The 13,312-nt window shown below is 39.0% G+C and overlaps 1 pseudogene; it reads left to right on the top strand.

The window, feature by feature from the left end:
* The first annotated feature begins 9,573 nt into the window (after positions 1–9,573).
* Positions 9,574–10,449, top strand: LOC100676840 (olfactory receptor 52D1-like; annotated as a pseudogene).
* Positions 10,450–13,312: the final 2,863 nt, after the last annotated feature.

Raw genomic sequence — 13,312 nt, 5'->3', positions numbered from 1 at the left:
TGGAATAGAAGGAACTTCCTTGATCTGACAAAGGGAATATATGAACAACCAAGAGCTATTATAATAAGACTCAGTGGTAAAATACAGAAAACTCCCTCTCTAAGAAGAGGAAGAAGACAAAGATGCTGTTTCCCAGCTATTCAAGATTGCTCTGGTAGTTCTAGCCAGGGCAATAAGGCAAGAAAAAGAAATAAAAGATATCTAGATTGGAAAGAAGAAGTAAAACTGTATTATTCACAGATGAAAGACATAGAAAATATAGAACTATATAGAAAATACAAAATATTCCACATACACACACAGACACACAAAATCTACTAGACTGGCTGACTTCCAGAAAGATGGCAGCATGAGCAGATCTAAAATTCTGACCATCTTCACAAGAACAACAACAAAAGTAACTGGAATCCTGTATTCAGCCCTTTAAGAAGTCTGAAATGATTGACAATGAACAGCAGCAAGAAACTTAAAATGGAATAAAAACAAGGACAAATCACATGGTAAGAAAAGCCAGTGGTGCCACTAGGATTGGTGTAACCCAGTGTGGTAACACGGTGTCAGCCCTCCTCACCCTGTGAGCAAGCCTGGCCCCACCCTGTTCCCGGTGCAGAGCCAAGTGCTGCTTCCCTAGGCTTGCTGTAGCTCCTCTCCTCTCCCATTGGCCAAGGCAGAGGCCCTCCTCTCCATCCAATAGTAGGCACCATGGCTCACACATCAGCACCCTGACTGGTAGCAGGGGAAGGTAGGAGGTGATGAGTAACACAAACCATAGTGAAGCTACTGCCTTGGTGGCCCCTCCCCCTGTAGCACTGGCCTACCCGCTGCCACCTCCATTGCAGACCCTGGGATCATTTTGGTGTCACCCCATCTGACAGTGTCAGGGAGTGTGGCCCACGTCCCCTGTAACCCACCCCTAGTGATGCCACTGGGAAAAGCAGATCTTCCACTGTCCCACCCTTTGCCCTCCTGGCACAACAGAGGGACCCCAGGTAGTTGCCCACCAACTGCCCCATACCACTAGAGGACACATGGATCTTGGCAGCACAGGAAAGGACCTCATAATCTCCAGCTGCGAAACCACAAGCACATCTCCTGGAGGCTGTTTTGGGGTGCCCCTACCCCTCTCAGTCCCAGTGTGGCAGAGGGAAGTCCAAGACCTACCCAGCAGTAGCCCAGGCGCTGCCCTACGCCACATGTCAGTGCATGGCCACTAACCTCTGGCTCTGAAACCACAACAGGCAGCTGGTCAAGAAACTCCCTGTCTCACCCCTCCCACTGTGACAGAAGGACACCCTGGAGCCGCCCAAAGCCACTGGCCAGTGCATGGAGCTCTGGCACACAGGAAATGGCCTCCTAATCACTGACTCTAAAAACAAAAGCTCAGATCTCCTGAGAAGACTGTTCAGGATAATCTTGCTTCTCCCCTACCCAATACAACGGAGGGATGCCTAAGAAACACCTTGCAGCACTGGCTGGCAAGCTGATCTCTGGTGCACAGGGGATGACCCCTGAACTCTTGCTCCAATACTAAAAGCACAGTTTTCTGTGACGGACTGCTCAGGGTGGCCTTGTCCCAGCACAACAAATGGACAGCCCCAGTGGTCTGGCAGCACCCCAACACCATCAACCAGAGCAAGGATCACTTACATACTGAGAAGGACTTCAAGGTTTCGGCTTCAAAATTAAAAGCACAGGTGTACTGGACAAACTTTCCAGAGTACCCCATCTCTTCCCCTCCCAATGGCACTCTCACAGAACAGGGGAGAGAACGGTAACCTAAAGATTAAAGGTAGCACCCTCTTGAGGGCAAACTGATAAAAGTGTGTTATCAAATCTGTTCAAACCCGCAAGACAAAACAAAAAAAAAAACCCTGAAGTCTTGGTTTGACTTAAACTGGAGATACCTCAGGGAAGGAGAGGAAGTGACAATCAAAGGCAATCAAATTTTTGAAGGAATCTGTATGGTTAAAAGCACCATATAATTGGTGACATTAAGAAAGCAACACTTTACTGATGGGAAAATAGCATTGATTTAGGGTAGTGTTGTACAGTCGGTTATTGTAATTGCTGTCAGTAAGTTGTACATCTGTAAAAAGTTGAATTTTCAAAAGTAGTGTGATAGATATACTTACAACAATGACAAAAAAAAAAAAAGAGTAGCTGCTGAGGCTCCTTGTGTCAACCAAAAACCTCATGGGATTTGGTTCCTTGGTTTGGAGATTTAGGGTCATGGTTTCATGGGATTTCCCAGTTAACTGGCCTGATAATCTGTTCTACCTCCTGGTTTGTTTCATAGTGCCTGGGGTCTTGAATGCTTGCAAGAGGTCATCCAAGGCACAGCAATCTGTCTCTATGTGCCTGGAGCCACAAAGGAGGATATGGAATATGTGGCTAATTGCCTCCGTGAACAACTGCCTCCTTCACCATGAGACCAGAAGAACTGAATGGTGCCTGACTACCATTACTGAACTTTTTGATCAAAGATTCTATAGAAGAATCCTGATCAAAAGGGGGAAAATATAAAACAATTTTAGATTCTCGTGGACTTCAGACTTTCTGGAACCAAGGAGGCTAGATAAACACCTGAAACTATTGCCCTTAGATAATCTTTAAACCTTAAATCAAAAATATCCCCCGAAGTCTTCTTAAAACCAAACAATAGTTTATCTTTACTGTAAAAAATGTTTGCTTTAAGCATTGCCCTCTTTCAAGATCTACCTATGTGGGATCAAACTGACAACAGCAACACAAAATATTAGATAGGAAACTTAGAGAGCAGTGACTTTGTGTTAATGGGAGAGGAAGAACCTAGAAAAGGAGGGTAAGGATGTTTGCACAATCCAAAGAGTATAATCAATGTCATGCAGAAATTGTTGAATTGGTATATGTTTTGCTGTGTATATTCTCAGCAATTATAAGAAAATAAACAAAATCGTAAAAGAAAGAACGAAAGAAACCAACAGCTTGTGGTTTGTTGGAAAAAAAAAAAAAAACACACAAGGCACAAAAATAAGCCAGAAATGATGACCCATTGATGTGAACAAGAAGGGAGACAACTTGTAACAGGAATCCTAGAATTGACAGACAATATAACTGAAATAATAATAATAAAAAAATGAATGAAAGGACTTAAAAACATATTTGAGCTGGCAGAAGAAAAGAAGAAAGAATCAGTGATTCAGAGGACAAGGATTAGGGAAGCAAAGAAGCAGTATGATAAAAGACTCAAAATGCTGAGCATAGACTAATGGAATTTTGAGATAACACAAAGGGAATGAGAGAGAGATTGTCAGAAAGGATATCTGAAGAAATAATGACAAAAAGTAAATATAGAGCGGTCTGACATGGATTCCAGTTGTTATAAATGCAATTGCTTTAAAAGATATTATACACTGTCAAACAGCTCATTAAGGTAACAGTGGATGGATTAATCCTAAGTGAGTGAAGGTAACTTCTTCCATTATAACAAGAAGAAGAGGGGAATTAAGGAAATAGTGGTTGAAGATAGGGCCCACGTGTGAATTTGGTGACAAGAGATTAAGATTATAACCTGTTGAACTTTTTTTTTTTTCTGTATTGTAGAAAACCATGCCATATGATGAGAAGGAGGGATGAGATGGCATGTTTGAAAACGTGATACTTATTGGAAATGAGCAATGACTGCTAAAGGGAATGGAGTTAATTTCTGTAGTGATGAAAATTTCCTGAAATTAAATTTGGATGATGGTTGCGGTACTTTGTAAAAGGCATTAAATTGTTTTTCTTAAAAACAGATGAATTTTACAGTAAGTTATATCTCAATAAAGATTTTTAAAAGCTGTTTTAGAGGCTATGTTTGCTATCTTTACACCTGAATCTAGCACAGAGCAGATACTCAGCATATATTTATTGAATGAGCAAATGAAACCATATGCCTGTAGCTGACATCCTTTTGCCTCAACTGTATTTCACTCATCTGTCTCTGTCCCTGAATCTATGGCCCAACTTTATATTGTTTACTGACATTTACTATTTGTTTCAGATTGAATTAATTTAGATTAATGAAAGGAATAAATTGTTTTCTGTTTTTTTCAGTCTGCTTCATGACTGGCCTTGTTAAACCACAATCAAACCCAAACCCGTTGTTGTCAAGTCCGTTCTGACTCGTACTGACCCTGTAGGACAGAGTAGAACTGTCCCATAGAGCTTCCAAGGACCACCTGGTGGCTTTGAACTTTTGGTTAGCAGCTGTAGCACTTAACCGTTATGCAGCCGGAGCCTTGTTAAGTGGCTAAGCGCTGAAGAATATCTACATCTGCAGCTATAAACCTGAGGAAATGTACAGGCCAGTTATTAACTCTGAAATTATGAGGATTATCAATCATTACCAAGTATGCAAAACATTCTCCCTTCTGCCAATGATTCTGCAGGGACCTGTTCGTGTCAGATGTTTATCCCTTTAGATTATCATGTTGACGCTCATATGTAAAACAGCACATATTTGGGTTGCTTCTTGGCTCTCAATCAATTTCTTCTATGAGCTAATTACAGTTGTTATGACAGTAGTGAGGGATAGAGAGAAAAAGACTAACCTGAGTGATCCAAGTAAAACTTAGAAAACATGAGACAAATTGTCTTCTCCACACACCACCTTCTTATTTTCCAAATTACCTGGATTAAATGAAGGAGATAAAAACTTTTGAGGAGAGGGAATAAAAATTCCGCAGTCTTCATGGTTGGAATGGTGAAAAAACTAGATTTGAGGAGACAAAATTGTTTTGTAAGGATATCATAGAAGTGAGGGTTATCTCTTTTTGTGACCATGTTTCATATTGTATGAATTTATTGAAGAAACATAAAAACATGGATACCTCATGACTTCCAGACTCAATTACAGGTTAGTATTCTTGAGAGGATGATATCACAGAGATTCTATCATGTGTGTTGATTCAAAAACAATGTTTGGGAAATAAGTATATCTATGAGTATGTACATCTTTGAATTCTGTTTTTGCAATGCTCTGCGTTGCATTTATGTGTCAACATATATTTATTGAGCACCTAATTTGTGGCATCCATGGGTTTAGACACTGAGTTATAAAAATCTCTTGGATTATGTGATTACTTCTGTTATTGTGGGAACCCTTGTTTAATCATAGGACTTCATACTTTGAATCCCAATCACACTAGATTTTCATTCATTATGTCATGATTGTGCTTCCTGATGAAACTTAATTTACGTTATTTTCCTTTGGTGGTAGTGTTAGTTGCTGTTAAGCCGATTCCACTTACGTGTGCAGAGTAGAACTGCTCCATAGGGTTTTCAAGGCTGTGAATTTTCAGAAGCAGATAGCCAGGCCTGTCTTCCAAAGTACCTCTGGGTGGGTTTGTACTGTCAAATTTTTGGCTATGAGTTGGAATGTTCCTTGGGATTTTCAAGGTTGTGACCTTTTCGAAGCAGATCACCAGGCCTGGTGATCACCAGGGAAGCACGGTGTCTTTGTGTGGGTTGGATCCACCAACCTTTTGGCTAGTAGCCTAGCATTTAACTGTGCCACCCAGAGAATCCACTGTATGTTTATTTAATGGCGTATATTCTTTGCATACCAGTAAAAGTGCCCTTTACTGAAGGAAGCTTACCCTGACTCATTAAACATAATTTGGTCTCCTACTATCATTTCTGTAGAACCCACTCCCCCACTGCAGGGTAATTTTTTGCCTTATAAATTACTCATTTAAAGTCTGTTTTATAAGTAAAATCCTGGGAAACACCATATCTGCATTTTTCAAGGTTTTTTCTCTGAAACTCAAGGTCTAATAAATGTAATAGCCTAGAAAATATTTTCTCAGTTAATGATGTTTGTAGAACATAATATGTTGATATGATTCTGGCTCACATGTGTAAGGATAACTCTGTATAAGTTCTTATAAGCACACATTATTGATAAGGATATGTTTGACATATGGAAAGCAGATTCTCTTCGAGAACCATTGGTAGCACTACCCAATGCCACTGCCTTGATGGAAGATGTTTGAAAAGAGATCGTTTTTCTATAACCTAAGAATTTGTAGTGACTTAACTAAGACCTGGTAATCTGCTTCTGAAAGGTCACAGCCTTGAGAACCCTATGATGCAGTTCTACTCTGCACACATGGGGTTCCCATGAGTCTGGATCAATTCCATGGCAACTAACAACAACAACAAAAAGTCTTTTCTTTTTTAAGCCTTCCCCTCCCTTTCTCCGCATTCATCCACTTTATCCCAGGGCATCTCTGCCACGGAGGCTCAGCTCTGCATTGAACTGTGGGATAAGTATAAAGAAATCTCCATTTGTAACTGACATTGCAGACATCGCTAGTCAATTTTACAAGTCCAGTACATGAGCTGCTCGGCAAGTGCTAATGTGGGTTTCTGGATGCACGAATGAAGGAGAACCGTAAGGGTCTATCTCCACAGTGAAATGATCTCAATCTGAAATTTTGAGGTTGGAAATGTAGTGAGTGGGGTTAAGTTTAAGGAATGCATTATCCTTAACATTATGTATCTGTTGGTTTAAAGGACAGGTGTTGATGTTATCTTTTCCAGTCCAGCCAGTTCCAACTCATGGCAACCTCATGTGTTACAGAGTAGAACTGTTCCATAGGGTTTTCTTGGCTATAATCTTTATGGAAGCACATTACCAGGCTTTTTCTTTGACAGTGTTGCTGGTGGATTCGAACCTCAACTCTTTATTACCAGCAGAGCACAAACCATTTGCACCACTCAGGGACCTAAAAGAAACATAGTATGTACCTACTTAAAGGTACATGATAGAAAGAAAAAAAGAATAGGAAAAAAAAGGGACTTCATAAATTATCTTTCAGATTAGTCACATATGCCGAGTGGTAATGAGAACTGGGAGGTATAGAAAACAATCCCATTTCACAAACCACTCCAAGGACCTCAACATCATCCATATGCAAAGCCTTTCCAATATATATCACTCTCTTACTGCTTGCAAACAGATAAAATATTAGTTGTTCAAATTTCATATGTGACTTCTAAGGCTTGCTTGCCTAGATTTTTTTTTAATTAATTAACTTTTTTATTGTGCATTAAGTGAAAGTTTACGAATCAAGTCAATCTCTCATACAAAAATTTATATATAACTTGCTAAACCTAAAAAACCTAGTGCCGTTGAGTCAATTCCGACTCATAGCGACCCTACAGGACAGAGTAGGACTGCCCCATTGAGTTTCCAAGGAGTACCTGGCAGATTCGAACTGCGGACCCTTTGGTTAGCAGCCGTAGCACTTCACCACTATACCATGCAAAGTAGTGTCTGGTTATCACTAATGTGAAAACAACTCATTAAAAGAATTTCAAACCTTTGGGATGTACTTCTTTGCTTTGTGGAGTGATTTTCTGTATAACTAATCTTGGAGAACCTGAAGAACATATTCTCTTTAAGCTTCAGTTTATCAGAAGTCGTAAAACCATGGTGTCAGTATTTACTATGCAGGTATCATATTCAACATCCAATCAGGTACATGTGATATACCTTACTATATACTTCTAATTGCTCTCCCCCTAAGGAGATAGCACACTCCTTCCCTCCACTCTCTCTTTTTCTGTCGATTTGGCTGGTTTCTGATCCCCTCTGCCCTCTTATCTCCCCTCCAGACAGGAGATGACAACATAGTCTCAAGTGCCTACTTGATCCAAGCAGACCACTCTTCACCAGTATCATTTTCTATCCATTGTCCAGTCCAATCCCTGTTTGAAGACTTGACCTTGGGAATGGTTCCTATCTTGGGCTAACAGAAGACCTGGGGATCATGACCACCAGGGTCCTTCTAGTCTCAGCCAGACCATTAAGTCTGGCCTTTTTATGAGAATTTGGGGTCTGCAGCCCACTACTCTTTTGATTCCTCAAGGGGTTCTCTGTTGTGTTCCCTGTCAGGGCAGTCATCGGTTGTAGCTAGGCACCATCTAGTTCTTCTGGTCTCAGGCTGATGTAGTCTCTGATTTATGTGGCCCTTTGTCTACTCAGCTCATAATTACCTTGTGTCCTTGGTGTTCTTCATTCTCCTTTGGTCTAGGTGGGTTCAGACCAACTGATGCATCCTAGATGGTCACTTGCTAGCGTTTATTGCTTGCCTAGATTTTATCTTTCTTCCTTTTAAGTTAAGAAACAGAAAACTATTTCTAAGTCATTTAGAATGTAGACTATGCAATCTTCTACCTAAAGTCTGGGTCTTTTCTAAACCTCTGTGGAAGACTCACAAGGATTCTGCTCGATAAATTCCGGTAATGAAAAATTCACTCAAATACTGAAACATTGACTAAAAGTTCAAAGGAGAGGTACTCCAAAAGCCTTGTTCCATGCAAAGTAGTGTCTGGTTATCACTGATGTGAAAGCAACTCATTAAAAGAATTTCAAACCTTTGGGATGCACTTCTTTGCTTTGTGGAGTGATTTTCTGCATCACTAATCTTGGAGAACCTGAAGGACGTATTCTCTTTAAGCTTCAGTTTATCAGAAGTCATACAACCATGATGTCAGTATTTACTATGCAGGTATCACATTCAACATCCAATCAGGTACTTGTGATAAAACCGAGATTATGTTAGCTATACAACTAACATTTGGGAGAAGGAAAAAGGAAAAAAAAATACTATGCAATAAATGACAGTATGGAGGACTTACAATGTGATGTACATGAAAAATATGGAAAACTGTGAGAGTATTGTCTATAACAAATTTCACAACCTTATAATTGATGCAAAACTAGGTGTTTGTCAGAAAATTCAGATAGAAGAAAATGAATCAGGGAAGTATGTGAAATCCTCCAGAAAATTGTTGATGTAATGGACATTTCTGTCAATTGGGCAGAGGAAAAAGTGAAGACACAAAGAAACTGATAATTTGAAAAATTGACCTCATCTTTTACCATTCTCTTGCATAATAATTTCCAGAAACACGCACTTTCTGGTCTGTTGGTTACTAGTTGATAGAAATTTTTCTTGCTTTTTTTTTTCATTTCTAGGAACTATATCCCAGACTTTTAATATTTTAAGTCCCATTATTAAAGTGTCAGTTTAAATGTGACATTCTTATCACCCAATCTGATGTGTACAACTCCAATCATGATTAATCATATTGTGATGTTCTATTTTTTTTCTTGTTGAGGGCAAACTCCATGGGAAGACTATCTAATCTGTTCATTTATTTATTACCAGTACTTAAACTACTGTTACATAGTAACTGCTCAATAAATATTTGTTGAATAAGTACAAATGTGACTACTGAAAAGATCCTTTTATTGGCAATGAATGAGCAAGGTGACTGATATGGTCCCTATGATAATATGTAAGATACACACATGATCGTTTTGTACTTCTGAACACAGTAATTCGATATGCTACTGGTTTTAATAACTAGATTTCAGTGAATTTAAACATCCATATTATGTTTTTTTTTTTTTTCAGTAACAGAACATTAAAGAGTCCTCATGAACAAAATCTCTGTTTTTCAGAACCCAAATGCAACCATCTTGGCATACTAACTACCTTTGGAAGTACAGATAGAAAACAAAGGGGGAAAAAAACCTTAATGCTACCTCTGAACTCTTCTCTTCCCTCTCGTGTGACTTTTTTGGTGTTGGGAATCCCAGAACTAGAGCGCCCCCATGTCTGGATTGGAATTCCCTTCTGCTCCATGTATGTGGTGGCTGTGGTGGGGAATGTGACCATCTTGGCTGTGGTGAAGGCAGAGAAAAACCTCCACTAGCCGATGTCTCTCTGTGCATGCTGTCCGTCACTGACCTGGTCCTCTCCACATCTACGCTGCCCCGCATGCTCTCTTTTCTGGCTCAGAGCCCATGACATCACCTTTGATGCTTGCCTGGACCAAATGTTCTTCATCCACAGCTTTACTGCCATGGAATCGGGCTTCTTCCTGACCATGGCAATTGACTGTTATGTGGCCATCTGTGACCCGCTGCATCATGCCACCATTCTCACTCATACTCACATTGCCAAAATGGGAGCTGCTGTGGTCCTCTGGGGGGTGGCCTTCTTTTTTCCACACCTCATCCTGCTCAGGCAGTTGACCTATTGTAGGACGAAAATCATTGCCCATGCTTACTGTGAGTTCATGGTTGTGGTGAAGCTGGCATGTGTGGACACGGGAGCTACCAAGTGTTACAGCCTCAGTGTGGCCTCCATCATTGGTTCCTGTGATGGCTTTTTCATTGCTGTCTCTTATGTTCTAATCCTCCGTGCAGTCTTTCATCTCCCATCCTGGGAAGCCAGCTTTAAAGCCCTGGGCACATGTGGCTCTCATGTCTGTGTCATTCTTGTTTTCTACTCCACAGCTGTTTTTACCTTCCTCACCCACCGCTTTGGCCACAATGTGGCTCCCCAAATCCATATCTTCATTGCCAATATGTACCTTTTGGTACCCCCTTTTCTAAATCCTGTTGTTTAAAATTTGAGATCATGTACTGAGTTCTTTAAGGGTAAATGTCGCCTGATCATGGTGAAATTGTTTGCTCAGGTGATATCAGAAGAGCTGGTAACCTAGGAAGGGAAGAATGCAAATAATTGGTCATTTACTCATAATCTACATTAATATTTCTCCCACTGAAATCAGATATTTTGTAAGATTTTAATGGGTGTAGCATGACCCCACATAATAGAAATTCCAAAACTCTAATGAAACTAGCAGGTGTAGCACTTTTTGTGTATCATCTCTATAAACAATTTTACCATAATCAGACAACCTTTACACTTAGGTTTAGGGAACTTACTACTTGCTGAATAGAAAAGGGATTCCCTTCTACCCCTTGTAGTTAGTGATCTACTGTAGTGTAACTTGGGTGTAGAAGTATATTTTCACCTAAAAAATCATCTGAAAAGGGAACAAACCCATGAGAATCTCTAAAATTTTTCCCATGTGGTATCAGCAACTTAAAAATTAATAATTATTGTCAATATGCTACAGAAGAGCAACACAACATGATTAATGGTTAAGTGTTCAGCTGATAACCAAAAGGTCAGCTGTTCAAACCTACCAGCCATTCTGTGAGAGAAAAGACATGGCGATCTGCTCCCATAAAGTTTACAGCTTTGGATACACTATAAGGCAGTTCTCCTCTGTCCTATAGGGTTACTACGAGTTGGAATCCACTCTATGGCACAACAACAACGATGTCCTCTGAAGACATCAAATAAATACATGTTGCATTCACAAGACCTGACATACAGGATGAGTGTCAAACAGAATATGGAAAATTTCAACACTGTGATAATAAAAACCACAATTTCTTAAATACTATATTGTCCATAAAACGTTTTTTCTCCACAAAGAACTTGGTACTTGCTATTATCCTTCTCCCTGAACTAGCATAATCCCTCTTTAAACCACCATTACAAATTTAACTTTATATTGGAGGCTACATACTTGGAAGATTGATTCAAATATACTGGTCTTCAGTTTTTAAATGCCCTTGTTAAAGGTAGAAACCTATCATTACAAATAATTCAATTTAAATTATTTGTTAATTATGGTACTTGTAATATTGAGAATGAAATCGTTATAAAGAAGATATATATTTTTACTGGAAAATACAAAACTGAAAGCTATCTCCTTCAAAATTATAACTCCTTCTATCCTTAACTTGCACAAAATTACTCAGGAGAAACTTGATACATACGTGTTGAATTGCACTGAAGTTGTCTTTATTTGTGAAGCAATATTTTTGTTTTATGCCCTTTCACTATTTGCCCTCTGTCCATTCTAGGAGCTTCCCAAAGCTACATGTTAGGACTTCTTCTGTCCACTCCTGTTCGTTAAAAAAAAAAAAAAAAAAACTGTCCACTCCTGTTCATTAGACTCTATTTATCTCCCAAAAGTACTACCTCTACAATATTTTCGAGTTTCTCATGTGTTTCTTCTCCTTTTCTTACATTACTTCCTAGCTGACAACACACTATTGCCCCTGATTACAGATTCCACTGCAGTTTTCAAAGCATGAGCTTTTAACTACAACACCCAATGAATGCTCTACATTGAGATGATAGAAATCTTTCTAAAAATGGAAAAAAAAAAAAAAAAAGATTGTGTCAGGCTCACAAAAGCTCCAGATGGTGAAACAAGGCTTTATGAATCACCTTTTCTGCTTCTTCTCTTTCCTTTCTTATTTACACCTTGCATACTTTTTCCTATCCATTAACTCACACCTCTATGCCTACAATAAGACCTCTTCAAATCTTCCTGTCTTTGCTTAGGATGCCCTTCTCTGTCCTATTCGATTCTCTGTCTTAATTAATAACATTATTTAAGATACAGTTTATATTTAACCTCCCTTGCTTTCTCCGAAATATTTGATTATTTCCATGACTCTTACTAACAAAGCACTCTCCCTAACTCTATTGCAAAAAGAAATATCATGTAATCTTGTAGTTAACTCTTAGCAGTTGTATTTTTCCAATTAAATTTACTGTAATTAGAGATAAATGTGCCAGCTCCAGAGTCAGAATGCCTAGATTCATTATTCTTACCTGTCCTTTACTATCTGTGGGAATGTGAGCAAGTGTCTGAAATTCTCTGGGCTTTATTTTCAACATCAATAAAATCTGCATACTAGAATGTACCCCATAGAGTTATAATAATTAAACAAGTGAAAGCATGCAAATATGCAAGTCATTTAGAATAGAGCTTGCCATACTGTATGCCCTTAATAAACATTAATTAACAGTATGAATTATAACTAGAACAAGTTTTTTATTATATGCCAGATTCTATATAATTTGAATTATATAATTGTCATAATAATCACTGGAGTAGGTGTTATTCTGATTTTACAGATGAAGTACTTTGCCTCAGAGAGGTTAAATATTGATGAAGGGGTATAGACTAGATTCAAACCATCACCAATGTTCTGAATACCTGTTTAAGGACTCTCCCTTCTTTGCTTTTATCCATAGCATCTCTCAGAGCACCATCTGCATACATGTTTAATGAGTGCTTTCTGAAGGAATTAACAGAGCCATAGGTGGTTTGGTTCACTTGTCATATATAACCAAAGGTTCAGCAGTTCTAATACACCAGCTGCTCCTTGGAAACCCTACAGAGCAGTTCTATTCTGTCCTATAAGGTTGCTATGTGTTGGAATCAATTCAATGACAAGTTTGATATTTTGTCTTGATTCAGATGATGGATATCATTAAAGTTTTTGAATTAAAATCATAAGACTACTTTAAGGATCTTTGTTTAAAATAAAAGGAAACAAGGACAACGACAGTAAGGAGAGACTTCTCTCAGACTAAACAGAAAGGGATCCCTCAGG

Source organism: Loxodonta africana, chromosome 7 (assembly GCF_030014295.1).
Source record: "Loxodonta africana isolate mLoxAfr1 chromosome 7, mLoxAfr1.hap2, whole genome shotgun sequence".
NCBI classification, from domain to species: Eukaryota; Metazoa; Chordata; class Mammalia; order Proboscidea; family Elephantidae; genus Loxodonta; species Loxodonta africana.
This window is presented reverse-complemented; position numbering and strand designations above follow the sequence as displayed.